The 16790-nt window shown below is 37.3% G+C and overlaps 1 pseudogene; it reads right to left on the bottom strand.

Annotated features, from left to right (window-relative positions):
- Positions 1 to 1045: 1045 nt before the first annotated feature.
- Positions 1046 to 1865, bottom strand: LOC109675863 (Y-box-binding protein 1 pseudogene; annotated as a pseudogene).
- Positions 1866 to 16790: the final 14925 nt, after the last annotated feature.

Here is a 16790-nt window from a genome sequence, read left to right as displayed (position 1 = left end):
AGATGCTACTCCCAGTTTCAGTTAAGCATGTTTACATATGTTTCTGTGTGCATGTTCATAAGTTTCCTACACACTGAAAATGTGTAGGAATTTACTTTTTCTTCTAGCTCTTGCATAGGTAGCATTTCATCTATTCAATTTTGCTATGAGCTAGATTATGTTCATATTTGTGATAAGCTACTTGAAAGTCAAAATAGAGCAACTCCCTGCAGGGAGACAGACTATAGCCATATGCTAAGACTGGTAAGTGGAGACAGTGACCAAGATGTGACGTTAGAAAACAGATAGAAACAAATGAGGAACTAACAACAACGTACACAAAATGAGGACATCCTAAGGAATTTTCTGACAGATAATAAAAAAGTTAAGCCCAAATTATTTTATAATATACAATATTGCAAAGTTACAAATTGCTTACAATATTTAAAATCTTCCACTATTATATGATTGTTTTGATTAAAATGTATATTATAGATTGGAAAAATGTAGTACCTAGGTCTTACAGAAGTGAGAGTAAGGAGGATATGAGAAGAGGCTGGGGGAACATGGAGTGGTGGGGCAAGTTTGGTTAATGACCACTATGTTGTAGTAGTTTGAAGTAAGAAGTTTTGGTTTGCTTTTGTACAGTAGAGTGATGACTATAAGAAACTTTTTTTGCAATTATTTAAAACCTTTATTAATAGGTGCTTGCAGTTTGTTGACTTTTTTGAAAAAATCAAGATGCAAACTTTTATTACAAATTAAAAATGAAGTTCTTAAAAATCTCAGCTTGACTAGATATGAAACAATTTAAAATCTTTTAAATGTGAATTGAGAAAAACCAGGTTTTTAAAACACATGTTTATCATTACCAAAATGAGACATCTTTGGGTAAAAATAATAAAAACCCCATACTGCATAGATAACGCACATAGTTCTAGTTATCTGGTCAACAAGCAAAAGTCTTCATCTCCAATCTTTGTCCATTTCTTATTCCTGGAATTTCATATCATTTCTTCTTGTTGCATGACTAACCCAGATGATGGTAGCGATGGTAAACCTGCATTTACTCAGCCCTGCCCTGCTCAACCTAAGGAGCAGAGGAAGTCTCAGCTGTTGGATCAGCTGCTTTTGTCTCTTTGCTGTCTTGTGGTTTGAAGTTTTCTGGGAGTCTGCTTTAGTAATTGAAGTCACAGCATTACCGACATTGAGGTGGTTGCTGACTTTGGCCATCATCTCCTTGATTTTCCTTTTCCTCTTTGTTGCCATCCTCTCTAGGCTATCTTTGGCGGAGAGGGCCCCTGCAGAATTGTGGTGTATAACCCCATACATATTCTGTCTCACCGGTCTACCTTGTTCTCCTGCACCTTTGTTGTCAGCACCCTCCATCACTTCTTGCAAAGGAGGGTTGGAATACTGTGGTGGATGCCTTAAGGGTCTCCACATACTGTAAGGTAGAAACCTTTGCCTGTGGTAGGGCCAGTGTTGTTGTGTCTGGCCTTTGGGAGTGCTGTCTGATCCCTCATTATTTTCCCCACTCTCACTGTTTTGGTAATTCTGCTGGTAAGCATCAGGACCCCTAAGTCTGCTGCATATTTACTACCTTGAACTGGAACTCCACCAGAGCCTGTAACGTTTGCTGCCTCCACAACAACATCAAATTCCACAATCTCTTTATCTCCTACACTTGGAAGGTAGTTCCTGGGCTTATTCTTTACGGCAGTCTGGTGTACAAATATATCTTCCTTGGTGTCATTCTTGTAGATGAAACCATATATGTTTCTTATATTAAATCATTCTACTGTTCTCAAAACCTTCATTGCAATAAGTTTCTTATCCCCTCCTGCAGGTGCTGCTGCTCTTTGCACCCCTGTCCATGGTGCCATGGTTGGTGTTGGCAGTGCTGAGGGCAGTGGTCGCAAGGGATGGGCGAAAGGGAGTGGGGGAGGCGAGGGCAGCTGGCAGCTTCTGGGCCTAAGACTAGCTGGTCTTGGTTGCGGTGATGGTGACTGGAGTTGCATACAGCAGCTGCAGCTACTCCTGGGGTGTGATGGTAACAGGTCAGACGCAGTGATCCGAGAGCTCTCCCTGGGATCTGCTCTCTACTCCTCCTACTGATCTAACTGTATTCTTTTGTTATTGAAATAAAAAAAGCAACAAGAAAGGATTTGTACATATTCATTATAAATGATAAATGATTAAACAATCAAGGTTAGCCTGATTTTAGTATTGCCAATGCATACATGTATCAAATCATCATGTTTCTTCATAAATATCCACAATTTTTCTTGCATCAGATAAATAAAAATAAAAGAAGAGAAGAATGGAAAGTAGATGACCTTGTTACTAATCCCCAAACTGTTGAGCAATTACACAATGACCAGAAATCAGTAACTCATAATGAGATTGCTATGATATGATTTTATGTTAAGACAACACAGAAATGCCTATTCCACTAAACAATACTACAAAACTTTAGGTATATTTTGTTGAATGTAGTCCAATTCAATTCAATGTAGAGACTAATAAAGGTGCAATTATCAAAATAATAACAAGAAAGGAACCCCTTTCTTGTTATACTACTAGAATAGAATGGAAACCCATTTCAATTATATGCATTCATTATCTTCCTCATTAGTTATATAAAATTATACTTTTATTACATACTATACCAGGACATGATATATGTACAAGTGCATAAGTAAATTCTTAACAAGTTTTAGTCATTTAATAAATGCTAGTATTTAAATGAAGAAGATGATGGAAAGGAAAATCTTTACATGCTCACTATGTAATAAAGTACTTTGCCTTATGATCTCATGTGATCTTATAATTAAATCCAAAGAAGTACAAAGTCTATTTGTACCAATGCTTTGAAATTTTTTAAATGAATGAATTACTGTGTTTCAGTTTTCTCTAATGAGGTTTTATTTGTTGAAGCTAAACATAAGAATAATTGCAAAACTGAATTTGTATTAGATAAAAGTAGTTCCTACTCACCTAATGGAATAAAGTTTTTGTAAAATACTTACCATTATTGGCTGCATAAAATGTGAGAAAGTAAAATACGAAGAAGATTATTTTAATGTTAGGCTATTTGCTTTATATACATACAAGCAAACTACCTTTGAAATATATTCTATTGTGAGAACTAATAATATTTTTGGTGTACTAGCTATTGTCTACCCTGGGGATCAACTCCTTTCCCATGTAATCTTCTAATTAAACTTAGCCATTCTGTCAACTGAACAAATAGCTTGGTACAACAACAAAAATCTGCTTAGGGATGTGGGCTAGATTCCAGTGACAGAAGGCATGTCCCTAGCACCAATCCCTAATCTTACACAAAAGCAATAATAACAGCAAACAAAAAATTTGTTTGGCTATCCTATATTTTCTTTTTATAAATTCTTAGCCCCTGTTTTTTTTAGTAATCATTTTAAAGGTAGAAACCTTGAAAACATCAGAAATGGTAATAACTAATACTTATGATATAAATTTAAATTGAAATTGAAATTATCTTTTAAAAGAAAGTTTAGTTTTTTCTTTTTTTTGGCAGGACTGGAGTTTGAACTCAGGGCCTCATGCTTGCTAGGGAGATGGTATACCACATTGAGACATATCCTAGCCCTGCATTTATTTCCATGTTGCTGAAAATTGAGGTATCAAGTCCTAGGGCTGTTTGGGCATTTCTGTGAACTTCAACATGAGTCTTCCTTGTCCATATCCACATATGCCAGGCAGGTGCCAGCATCCACAAGAATATGGATGAGGGGACAGAATAGTGGACAGGAGCTCTCATCTATTTCCTGTTTTTTAGGAATACAAACTGGAAATATTTTCCAGACACAACTCCTCATGTAATGTAGTCACAAGAGCATACCAAGCTAGAAGCGATGCTAGAAAATATTATTTCCAGTTGAAATACCATAGTGGCACTAATTTTATCATCAATAGCCCATAATTGTCAAAATCTGAAATTCCAATTAGTGACAGTATCAAAAACACAGTTAAGGAACAGTTCAGGTTAATGGTGGCCTCTCTCACATTCACATGGACAAACATGAGTAGATACATGCTCCCAAAATACAACGGATGAGAATATTTGGTCTGGACTTGGAAGAAAAAATATAAATATACACATTAAAAGATTAAGGAATTGATATAGAGAAAAGCATATTTTAGAAATGTCATTCCGGCACATTAAAAAATATAAAAGGTTATACATTTTTGACCAATGGTGGGATAATTCCTTTTGTCATTTATGGGTAAAAAAAATAAGAATAACAAAATTTCATTTCATTTTTTTTAACAGGATCTGAGAACAGAAGGGAAGAACAGGTCCTGCCTGGAGGTGATGGCACCAGCGGAAATGGGGAGGAAGTGGGGAAAGGGTGTAGGCGAGTGAATATGGTACAAACACTGTGTACACATGTATGTAAGTGGAAAGATGAGACCTGTTGAAACTATTCCAGGAATGGGTGAGGGGAGAATAAAGAATGGTGGAGGGGGTGATTTCAAGTATGATATATTTGATATATTGCAAGAACTTTTGCACACTTACAGTGTACCCCAGCATAATAAAACAATAATTTAAAAAAAGAATAACCTGTGGATTTTAATGTGGTGACTAGAATACAACTTTTCAAAATTTTGGAATAAACTTATTTATGTAACATTCCCTGCATAAAGATTGTTTTAAAAACAATTGTTTCTGCTGTAAATGCAGAATATGTTAAAAATACATACTAGTGCAAAAAAGATGCTAAAATTTTATCTAAAATGCTGCCTATCTGGGGACAGCAGAGTACAAAAGCACAGCTGTATCAAATAAACTGCCGGCTTCAGTTGGCACAGCCCCAGCTGCAGAAGTGGGCAAGAGGCAGTACAGCTGTTTTTCCTAATATGTTTATATTCAGAAGAGAAGTGCTCACAGGTCCCTCCTGTTCCAAAAATTACAATGTCATTCCTCTCCCCTGAGAACTGCTGCTCCACATTGTTTTGCAATGTGTATATAATAAACTTATATAATAAATTTAATGGAGGTGGAGCTGGTTGTTGGGCATCTCCATCAACACTCCCAGCCTACCTGGCCCCAGCTTTGTGCATGTTTAGTCTTCTGTCTTTTGTCTTTTTCTGCATCTCCCATCATCCCCAGTTAGGTATCTAGGACAAGTTCATGTGGGACACAAGAGGTGGCTCTTGAGCAGGGACATGAGATAGAGGTGACACCTGGATAGGTGTACCTAACTATGGGGGAACTTGAAGCCTGAGATGAGGAGACAATCTCTGAGAATTACTTGCATAAGATATAATAGAAAAGAAGGTGAGGAGGAAAGTGAATTGAATACAATCAGGTATAAAAACATGGGACTGGGTGAGTCTAAGGGCTGAGAGTGCTATATGCAGGCTTTAAAGCCATGCCAAAGATTAGGGGAAGCAGAGTCAGGTTGCTTCAGCTTATGCAGTTTTTAGATTTTGTACAGGATACTTGCCCATGCTTCCCTGATGAAAGCACTGTAAATTTAGAAACATGGAACAAGGTAGAATATGGGCTGAGGGTGCGTTATATGGGTGAGGGGCTGGAATGCATGCCCATTTTTATTTTTGATTTGTGGTCTATGACTAAAGATTGTTTGGATTTACTCCCTTACATAAAGAAAGATTTTACTTCTCAGTATTTGAGCAGAGATGTGGGACTCACCCCTTACAATCAGTGAGGCAGTATTCCTTGAAGGAACAAAACACTGCAGGCAGCAGAGACAGTGAACCATCAGCCCCACCTTATGAGGGTAAGTTTTCACATAAAATTAAAATTCAGTCCAAAGATGGTATGGATTCAGATTTAGTGTCAGATGAGGAAGGTCAGGAGGACATTCCAGCTCATCAAGCACTGAGAACCATGCATTTGGGGTACCCACCACAGGTCAAGAGATTTCCCACTCTTGCTAAGAGTCCCCTGCAGGCTGCCTTGCAGGCAGCTCACAGCCAAGGAGAAGATACAGCTGGTTTTAAATTTTACCCTGTGCTTGAGAGACTGGACCCTAATGACCCTGCCATGCAACAGATATTTTTTGAAAAAATTCCATTTAAATCTTTAAAGGACGTGAAACAAGTCTGTACAATGTATGGCTTTACAATGCCAGGCTATTACAGAGTGTGGTAGGAGGTACTGCTATGCCATGATGACTGATCAGAGCTGTCTAATGCATGCCTCTCTCCAGGTGATTACTTGCTGTTGAAAACAGGCTTTATTGAGTTATGTTAGGAAAAGGCAAACTGTAATTTATCCCATGAACTGCATATCAATGCAGATATACTCATGGGAAGAAGACCTTTTGAAGGCATAATCAATGAGAGTGTCTCCCTCAAGTTTATCAGCAGATTGCCATCACAGGCACAAGAACATGGTGAGAACTACCTATGAGAAGAGAAAAGACTTTGGAATTAACTAGCATTCTCCAAGGTCCTGATGAGCCACATCAAGTGTTTGTGGCACACTTGCTGCAGAAGTCAGGATAGTGGCAGATGCTGAAGCTGGAAACATACTGGTAAGACAGCTGGCCTTTGAGAATGCTAATAAGGCCTGTAAAGCAGCCCTTCAGCCATATAGACAAAGAGCTACTCTGCAGGAAATGATTAGAATTTCTGTAGACGTTGGTTCAAGTCACATCCAGGGTATAGCTTTAGCTGCTGCCTTAAAGGAATTGTTCTGCTCAGGGGGAAGAAAAAAAGGAGCATGGTTTTCCTGTGGAAAAGAAGGACATTATGCTAGGGAGTGTCATAATAAGCCCTGACCACAACTAGATATCATGGGGCCTATCACCAGGCCACTGACCGGTGCCAATGGGCCCAGGGCTGGACCTCCTGGGATATGCCCTTGGTGTCAGAGGGGAAAACATTAGGTAAATGAATGTCACTCCAAAACAGATAGAGATGGACAACCTCTTATAGGACAGATAAACTTCCTATGGGGTCAGCCCCAGCCCCATCAAACAGTGTGGGCAATTACTATGCAGGCTCCTTACCAATATTCACTGTTGGAAACCTCATTCATGCCATCCCAGGAAGCACAGGATTGGACCTCAGTCCCACGTCCTGATACACATTAACATCTGATTTTGGAGTGTAAATTATCCTTAGGGGTCTGTTGCCCTCTGCTCCTGGTTACAGAGGGTTTAATATTAGGGACAAGTAGCACAACCATAAGTGAATTGCAGGTTTATCCAGCTGTGGTTAATGAAGACTATACTGGGGAAATTAAGGCAATGACCCAGGCACCAGGTGCCTTTTATAGCAGTATTCCTAGAGGTAAAAATAGCTCAGTTGGTTAATCTTCCAAATGTAAAGAAAGGGAAGGTGTTAACTCATACCCCATGGAGAGATGGAGGATTCCCTTCTTCTGATCATGCCTACTGGGTACAACAAGTAACAAAAGGTAGGCTGGAAATGACTTTGTTCTTAAATGAAAAACGTTTTTTGGGGGACTTTTGGATACTGGTTCTGATGTTTCTATAATTGCTGCTAGACATTGGCCAAAACGTTGGACTTGCCAACCTCTGCTACCTATCTGCCCCCTGAAGAGTGCTCAACAAATCCATTGGAATGATGAAGAGAGACACTCAGGGGTTTTTGCTCCTTATGTCCTAGACAACCTTCTGGTCAATCTGTGGGGAAGAGATGTATTAGAAGGTGTGGGAGTTATAGTCTGCAGTCCTAATATTGTGGTCTCTCATCAAATGTTTCAACAAGCCTATAATGTCTTTAGGGGATTGGGAAAATATCAACAAGGCAAATTTCATCCTGTACAGCCTTTAGAAAATCTAGGAAGGATGGAGCTAGGATATCAAGCCATGCAGCATTTTCACTAGGGCCTGTGGTCCAACAAATTAAACACTTCCTTTTCAAACATGCAGCCCAGATCCCTTGGCTCTCAACAGATCCAATCTGAGTGAACCAGTGGCCCTTGACGGGAGGAATTCGCTGCAGCCCCAGCTCTTGTGGAGGAACAATTAAAGGCAGGGCATACTGAGCCTACCCATAACCTTTGGAATACACCAATTTTTGTGATTACAAAAAAGTCAGCAAGAAGGAGGCTTTTACATGATTTAAGAGCTGAGTAATGTAGCCAGTGGGAGCACTCCAGTTTTTCCCTCACCCACAGCTATTCCATTGATTATTGTCTATGCATTCTTAATCTTAAAGGTGCTTTTTCTGCCATTCCTCTCCATCCAAAAGACAGAGAAAAAGTTGCTTTCACTTTATCATCACCAAATCATCAGGGCCTGGGTGCTGATTTCATTGGACAGTGCTGCACCAAGGCGTGGCTAACAGTCCCACTATGTGTCAGTTATTTATTGATGCAGCAATAGAACCCACATGCGGTAAGTATCCAAAAACTTATGGCCTTCATTACATGGACAATATTCTGATAACTCATCACTGTGAGTCTAATCTTTTCTTTCAGTTGCATAGTCTGGTGAAAACTAAACTTTATCTTTGTTTTGTGAGCCATTTGTGCTCACATTCTAATCTTCCCAGTCCACTCACTGATGGTAATGCCCAGGAAGATAATCTAGTTTCCGGGCTTGCTTTGGGCTTGAGCACACAAACTGCTGCACCTGTAGAAGCTGCCTGATTAAGTCATGCTTTGTCCCATCAAAAAGATTCAGCCTTGCATAGGCAATTTCACCTTATGAGGGAGCAGACTAGACAAATCCTTAAATCATGTCAACAGTGTGCCATAAGTGCCTGAGAAGGTTAACCCCTGGGGCCTTTGGCCTGGAATCTTGTGGCAGATGGATGTCACTAATGTTCCACCCTTTGGCCAGCAGTACTATGTTTATGTATCAGTGGAAACTTATTCAGGTTATATCTATGCCTCTGTGAATGCTGGTGAGGCTACTTAAGCATCAGTCATTGTTTGGCTGCCTTCACTGCCATAGGTAAACCCCAACAGCTCAAAATCAACAATGACCCTACATAAACTTCAACTGCTTTTCAGCATTTCTGTGAGGCCTATCAGATACATCAAACCATTGGTATTCCTTATAATCCACAAGCGCAGGCCATAGTGGAACATGCACATTCCTCTATCAAAACGCAATTAAAAAAATTAAAAGGGGGAAATGAGATACTTTCCCCAGCTAGCCAATTGTATAAGGATTTATACACCCTTTTGAATTGCCCAGCACAGAGTTTAACACATGCTGAGAAGCATTGACACCTGCAGGAGCTGACTGTCAGGCCTCAGGTTCTTTGGAAAAATGTGTTGACTAGCAAATGACACAGTCCTAGTCCTGTCCTCATGTGGGGTCAAGGGCATGCTTATACTTTTCCTGAAGGTGCAGAACACCCAGTGTGGGGTCATCATGGCTTGTCAAGCATCATGGATCCCCTGGTCCCAAAGATGAGGGTGAGACTGAAAGACTTGCCCTGGGAAAGGGAACCACTGAGGCTGACTCCTCCACCTAGCAGAGGGCAATCAAGGTAATGGCCACTGGCAAGACAAATGTGGGACAGTGAGTCCCCCCACCTGGAATCAAATCAAACAACTGATGGACATGGCAATGATGGTAACCAGTATCCTGGGGATGGCTTGTAATCCAGCAGTCACATTGCTGGTGGCATTGATAATAATCACAATATAGGTGGGTGTTGTCCAGCGCTATTCATGCTGGATTTTCATGCCCAGCCCATCATTGGCAGGTAAGCTTATCTTATGGGCACATGAGGACAAAGCAAACAATACTGTGGACTTATGGCTATTAAGGCAACAAACATTGGCCATGCAAAAAGTTTATGATAATGTTGTTTCTCCAGCTACAATTACAAAAACTATCCTGGATGAATTCAAGGGTTTTAATCCATTTAACTTACTAAAGCACTCCTTCTGGTATTGTTCACCTATTTTCTTGCTTTTTTAGTTGGATGCTGCATGGTGCAAAGACAACTCCTTGGATTGGGGACAGGTTTCATCAGGAGCATTTAAGAAATTAAAAAGAAGGAGATGTGGAGAGTGGAGTACATAAGCACAGTTGTATCAAATAAACTGCAGGCTTGAGATGACACACCCCCAGCCACAGAAGTGGGCAAGATGCAGTACAACTGTTTTTCCTAAGATGTTTACATTCAGAGAGAAGCAGTCATAGTTTCCTCCTGTTCCCGAGAATTGCAATGTCATGCCCCTTCCCCGATAACTGCTGCTCCACCTCATTTTTCCACTGTATATACTAAACTCACTGGAGGTGGAGCTGGTTGTTATCATTTCCATCTGAGTGCCCTGCCTATCTGGCCCCAGCTTTGTGAGTGTTCAGTGGTCTTGTCTGTTGTCTTTTTCTGCATCTCCAGTCACCCTCAGTTAGGTTTCTAGGACAAGGTTGTGTGGGACACGAGACATACATAACCAATTAATACCTAAATTTTATTGTATACCCTGCCCTCTGTGAATGTTTTTTGTAAATCGAAGATTCATATACAATTTAATACATTATTTATTCAAATAATTTTAATGAATACAAAGACATCACTAAGGATATCTAAGATGCATATTAAAAACAACAAAACAGATTAGCTGAAGATAACTGAGGCTAATTATTATTTTTTTTTATGGAGCTCTATCCACAAAGGCTTTCAGTGTTTTATTTCTTTACTATTTAAATTATATAAATGTATTTTTTTCTAGTTTCTGTGTTTCTAGAATTTGGCTACCTTAAATAAATGACTGCTATAAACAAATGGCTTAGAGATACTTCATATAGAAAATGGTATTATTCTATTTTTCTTATGTATGTCAACTTTCAATATTATACTAGATTAACACAACAGTTGAATTTCCTTCAATCAATATTATTTTTTTTACTTTAAAGGCAACAATGTAAATACTTAAAATTTCTAATTGAATTCAACAATGAATGCACACGCTCACCATCCCCCCAAAAATACATTGTGACAATTAAGAAATTTTTATCAACAGCCAAAATCTTACTATAATCATAATTTCTAGAGATAATCATGTTTTCTTTTGTATGCTACAAGATTTCTAAATGAAAGGAGTAAAATTTTTATTCATTCAGTATTTGAAATAGTGTATATTTATTTTGTGTAAAATATAATATTTCAAAATAATTTAAAACTATACACAATACTTATGCTATTGCTGCTTTTTAAAATGAAATTGTAGATGAAAAAATTTAAAATATTTAAACAATATGCATGTATACATATTTGTGACATTTTATATCATAAATCTGATTTTCTATACATATTATTCAAATCTTCCTTGACAAATGCTTGAACTGAACTTGGGAGTCTAAACATTAGGTTGAAATTCTTACCAAAAGCTCTATGTATTTATATATCTCATCATAACCTGCTTTATCTTTCTTATATTCTCTCATGATCTTAAATGTTATTAACAGTCTCAATAAATAGATGTTAATGCTTTCATTTAGAATGTCACTTATTTTTGTTTTAATTTCAAAGACCATGTTTCAACAAATATCTGATTACAGTGCAATGAAATGAATTACTTTAAAAATAACCTGTATAATCACGGATTAGTAAAGTGTTTTATTAAAGTATCATTTGCCATTTACAAAATTAATGATTCACATAATTTTAGCATTTTAGTCAAACTTAGAAATCATGTTAGTCTTTCTCTCTCTCTTTTGTTTTTGTAGTACTGGGTTTTGAACAAAGGGCTTACACCTTGAGCCACTCCACCAGCCTTTTCATTTTTCTAAGATAGGGTCTCCTGAATTATTTGCCCACCTTGGCTTTGAGCCATGATCCTCCTGATCTCTGCCTCCTGAGTAGCTAGGATTACAGGCATGAACCACTGGAACCTGGCCAGTCTCATTTTTAACTAAGGTGAAATTTCAACCACGGTAATTAAAGTTTGAAGAAGGCATGATAGTAGTGCTTCATTTTTGCAACAGAACAATTGAACTCTTTATCTCAGTGTGAAGAGAAAGTGCTATGGTGGGTTGCTACTTTGTATTGAAAGTAAATAGAAAATAATTAAAAATATTTGCTACTTAAATTATGCTAGCCAGTACCTTGGTGATCCTTCCATATTAGCCACACACTATATAATATTTGATCATACGTGAGCCAGACATCACACTTATAAATGTGGTTGGTATGTCTTCACTAAATACCTAATGTGGAATAATATTTCAGAATAAGTACAATAGTCATCTGCAACATGAGTATGTCCTGGTTCATTGTCACTTTACTTAATGTAATTAACACTGTTCATGGAAAATTTGAGGGAAAAAAACATCAACCTGTGTTTTCATGTACCACTTTATGCAGCGAGTGCACCAGACAGAAAACTCACTACCTAACTCATTGGTACTGATTCTTAACCATCTGGCCTCAAGAAAATAATGAATTTGTATTACCACAGAACTTTTTGACCATTATTCACTTCCTTTCTGTATATTTGCAGGATGGGGATCTGCCCTTAGACACCTGATTTATTTCCCTACTCGCTCTTCCCTAAAGTGTTTCCATATTTTCAGGAGTGCTAAATTCCCTGTTTATGTTATGTCCAGTCTGGTGTCAGCTTTAACTTCTTTCTTTTGTTTAAATTAAGACAGTGTTTAATTTCATTGTGTAAACATCACCACTATGTGATTGTGGCATATTTTCATTACCCAAAAAATAAACCTTTTACCCATTAAGCAATTACCATCCATTTTCCTTTTCCCAGTACCTAGCAGCCATTTATCTGTTTTTTCACTTGCATTTTCCCTAGCAACTTCCATATAAATGGATCACACAATGCATAGTTTTTTTCCATGGCTTGTTTCTCTTAGATTAACATTTTTCAAGGTTCATCCATGTTGCACAGCATATCAAGGAGTTAATGCTGTGAATGGTGCTGATATATTCAACCCCAAATACTTGGGAGGTGGAAGTTGGGAAGGTCATGGTTTGAGGCCAGTCCAAGGAAAATGTAAGCAAGACCTCATCTCTATCAATAAGCCAAGTATAGTGTGCCTGTGATGACAGCTATGCAGTTCCCATAAGTAGTTGGGTCACAGTCTGATTTGAACATTATTAATTCTTTCCTAGTTCTCAATTATTCATCTGATATTCTAATGGAATTTACTCTTTTCTGAGCTCTCATATATGTGACTGTTTTCTCCCTCCTCTGTATGTAGGATAACTTGTCTTCTCCTGTATTGATGAATGGTTTTAATTTGTGCGTGTCTTCACTGATTTTTAAATGATAAAGTAGAGTGATGTAGTGTAGTCTTATTTGGTGTTTTTTTAACTCTTAATGCTTGAAAGATGTTATACCATGTTTTCTTGGACTTTAGAGTGTCTGTTAAGAGTTTTGATGTATTCCTGACACATTTTCCTACATGGTTAGTTGGCACTTTTTTCTTGGCAGCTTTCAATATATTTTCTTTGTTCTACCAAACTGGCATTTTAACTACAGAATTGGCAATTGTGGGATGGAGAGTTTCTTTTCTGGTCCATCTATTTGGGGTTCTAGATGACTCCCATACTTGGATGTCCATATCTTTCCAAAGAATTGAGAGATTTTCTTCTATAATTTCAGTGAATAGGTTTCTTATGCATTTAGTTTGTATCTCAGCTCCTTCTTCTACCCCATGGAGTCTTAAGATTAGTCTCTTTACCATGTACCAGAGTTCTTGAAGTTGAATTCATGCTTTTTTTTATTACTAGCTGAATGTATTAATTTTTCAATCTTATCTTTAATATCTGACATTCTTTCTTCTGCATGGTCTTATCTGTTGGTGACACCTTTTAATTTGATTTTTGAAATTTTTAATTTTGGGGATTTCCTTTGTATTTTTTTTTCTTTTTCTTGTTCTTATTGTTTCCCAGAACTCAATTTCATTGGTCAACTTCTCATCCATATTAGTTTATTGCTTATCCATGCCTTGAATTGACATTCTTAATTCAGCTGCTAGTTTAAATCCTTTTTAAATTCATTCATCATTTTTAAAATTATACTCTTGAATTTTTGTGTGGCATTTCAGTCATTTCAGTATTTCTCAATGCAGTTATTGGGGAGTTTTGAACTTTCATATTTCCTTTTCTCTCTTCATTGTGATTTTTGTATCTGTTTGGATTGATGTCTTATTTGTTTGTTTGTTTATTTATTTATTTTTGAGATTTCAGTTGGAAAGTCTTCTCTTGGAGTCATAATTCCTACTCTCACACAAAGGAAAGATGGCCAACAACACTAAAAACAATTAAAAAATGCATCATGTATTCAAGTATAATGCACAACAACTGGAAACATCAACTTCACCCTAAAAGAGACAAAAAGAAAAGGAAGTATAATTCTTTAGAATACATAAGAAGTTTAAAAAACTTTAAGTCTAAGCTATTAACAATTTAATACTTAACAATAAGGAGGAATGGAGAAAGGAGAAAAGAGCAAGGAAGCAAAACATGAAAGAGTGGAATGAACATGAGGTGCAGACATAGGAAATAGTAGAACAAGGTGAGAGAGAGCAGGATAAAACAATTACAATAAGGCAAAATGGCCAAAAGTAAAAAACAAAACAAAAACCAACTAAAATAGTTTAAGAACAACACAACCTATAAACAATTAAAAAATAGAATAGCATGAGTCAATATTTCTTCTGAATTTGTGAAGAAGAAAGAGCAATAGAGTCTGTTTACAGGCTGAGCCCAGACATGCTTTCCCTGCTGGAATGAATCCAGGACAGTTTCCCTGTAAGCAGGCAGTCAATCTGTGAGAAAGTGGCCGCCTTCAAACTGTTTCAGGTCCCTGGACAACTCTCTCTCTCTCTCTCTCTCTCTCTCTCTCTCTCTCTCTCTCTCTCTCATCTCCTCTCTCTTTCTCCCTTCTCTTCATCCTTCTCCCTTCTTCCCTTTCCAAATAACTGATACATTAAAAATGAAACTTCCTTTCTAGATAACATTCTAAATAGAATTAACCTAGATTATTTGTTTAATTGCATACATCAAGATCCCCAGAGAACAGGTTATTCAATAAAATATACATGATAATTTTATAGGTAGTTATGTCAGAATTTTAAAATAATTTTTAGTATCTTACCTTTATTATTGTACATTTTAAAAAATGTTCTATATTTAGGGGAAAAACAACTATTATTAAAATAAGTCTACATGACAGATATATAATTATACTCAAAATTTTCAAGGATCTTTATATAGTGCTTAAAATTTTAATATCCAGATGCTAGTATTGTTTTGTTCCTGCCTATTCTAGAATCTTATAGATCAGAGGGTATACACATAATACAAGTTATTTTTGTCAAAGTTAGCTATGGCTTAGAATTCAATGTGTTAAAAAATTCAACTTTTTTAATCTAATGACAGGTAAATATCCAAGACATACATTTTTATTCACAAGTGATCATATATGTGATCACTTGTGAATAAAAATGATGTAAGCTCTCATAGATAGAAGACTTACAAAATGACCCACATTTCCTTTGGTCTGGATACTATCTGAAGGCTTGATGGAGCAAACACCAAATTTCATGCTCACATAGTTGGGGCAGAAATCAGTTATTTTAGAACTCTTATAATATGAATCTTCCTTTCTATTAATTTTGGAAGATGCTTCATTTCCTTGAAAATGAGTCAATTTATAATATTTTTCACTTCAGGATCAGCATTCTTTATGTAATTAAGTCATGCATGGTAAATAGTAAGTTTGGTACAATGTAAGTTGCATATGAAGGTCTTGTTTCACAAATGAAAAGAGTGCAAAATCAGTGATACATTAAAATTTTTAATTATTTGTTATGATTTCACTGAATAGTAAACTTAAAATTAACTTAACACAAAATTTAACTCCACAATAAAGAAGCAACTCTGATAATGGAAAACATACATAATGGAAAACACTACACGGTAAATGATAGTTTTGTTGTTGGTAAAATTTTTACTTTAGGTATCTCGATATACAAATTATAAATATAAATCTGTCATCAAAAATACCTTCATGGAGGTTACCTGCTCCATACCAAGAAGAAATTTGCAAAACACATGAAAGTTGTCTTTGTGGGAGCCTTGGGATTGAGCAGGGAGGCTGTGAAAGTCCAATGGAACCCAAGATGCATGAGAGCTGCTTTGAGAGTGCAGAACCTCACCTGATAACCAACCTGTGGATCATGGATTTAGCTTTAGATCAAGAAATGACTTGTCCTAGAAGGGTTTGTCTTTCTCATTCTTTGGCCTTCAACGTACTATCAAAACTATTTGACAAGTCGTCACTCACACTGATGCATTGGCATCGTGGCCTACAGTTATAGATCTCCACAGTGGATTAAAAAATTATCTGTAACTCAGCTCCAGTCTCCCAAGCTGTTATCTGAAATTAACATTGCTCACACAGGACCCAGAGGGAGACTTGCCTCCATCAGTGCCACCTTGACAGACTTGCTGCCTCCTTCCTGTGACAGACAGGTCTTAAAATGTGTCTGAGATTTCACTTCTGTCCTCCTCAGCTTCCATGTAACAATGTTGAAGTCAGGAAACGTGTATGGTAAAACCTGAGAGTGAACCACTGGGATAGGCATGGCAGTCTCTGTCCTGTGGCATGTCACCGTCTACTCTCCAGCGTCTCTCTGACTCAGCATAATTATTCCAACTGTGGATGGAACTGCTAAGAGACAACTTGTCTATGACACTGTGACATAATAACATTTCCACTACAGTAGACTCCAAGGGATCCTGAACTTCATCGCTTGTAGCTCTCTGCTGTGGTCTAAGAACAATCTTGTCTATAAAGGAAACTGCATGGGTTCAAACCAGGTAAGCTTTGC

The sequence above is a fragment of the Castor canadensis genome, chromosome 1 (genome assembly GCF_047511655.1).
Source record: "Castor canadensis chromosome 1, mCasCan1.hap1v2, whole genome shotgun sequence".
Classification (NCBI taxonomy): domain Eukaryota; kingdom Metazoa; phylum Chordata; class Mammalia; order Rodentia; family Castoridae; genus Castor; species Castor canadensis.
This window is presented reverse-complemented; position numbering and strand designations above follow the sequence as displayed.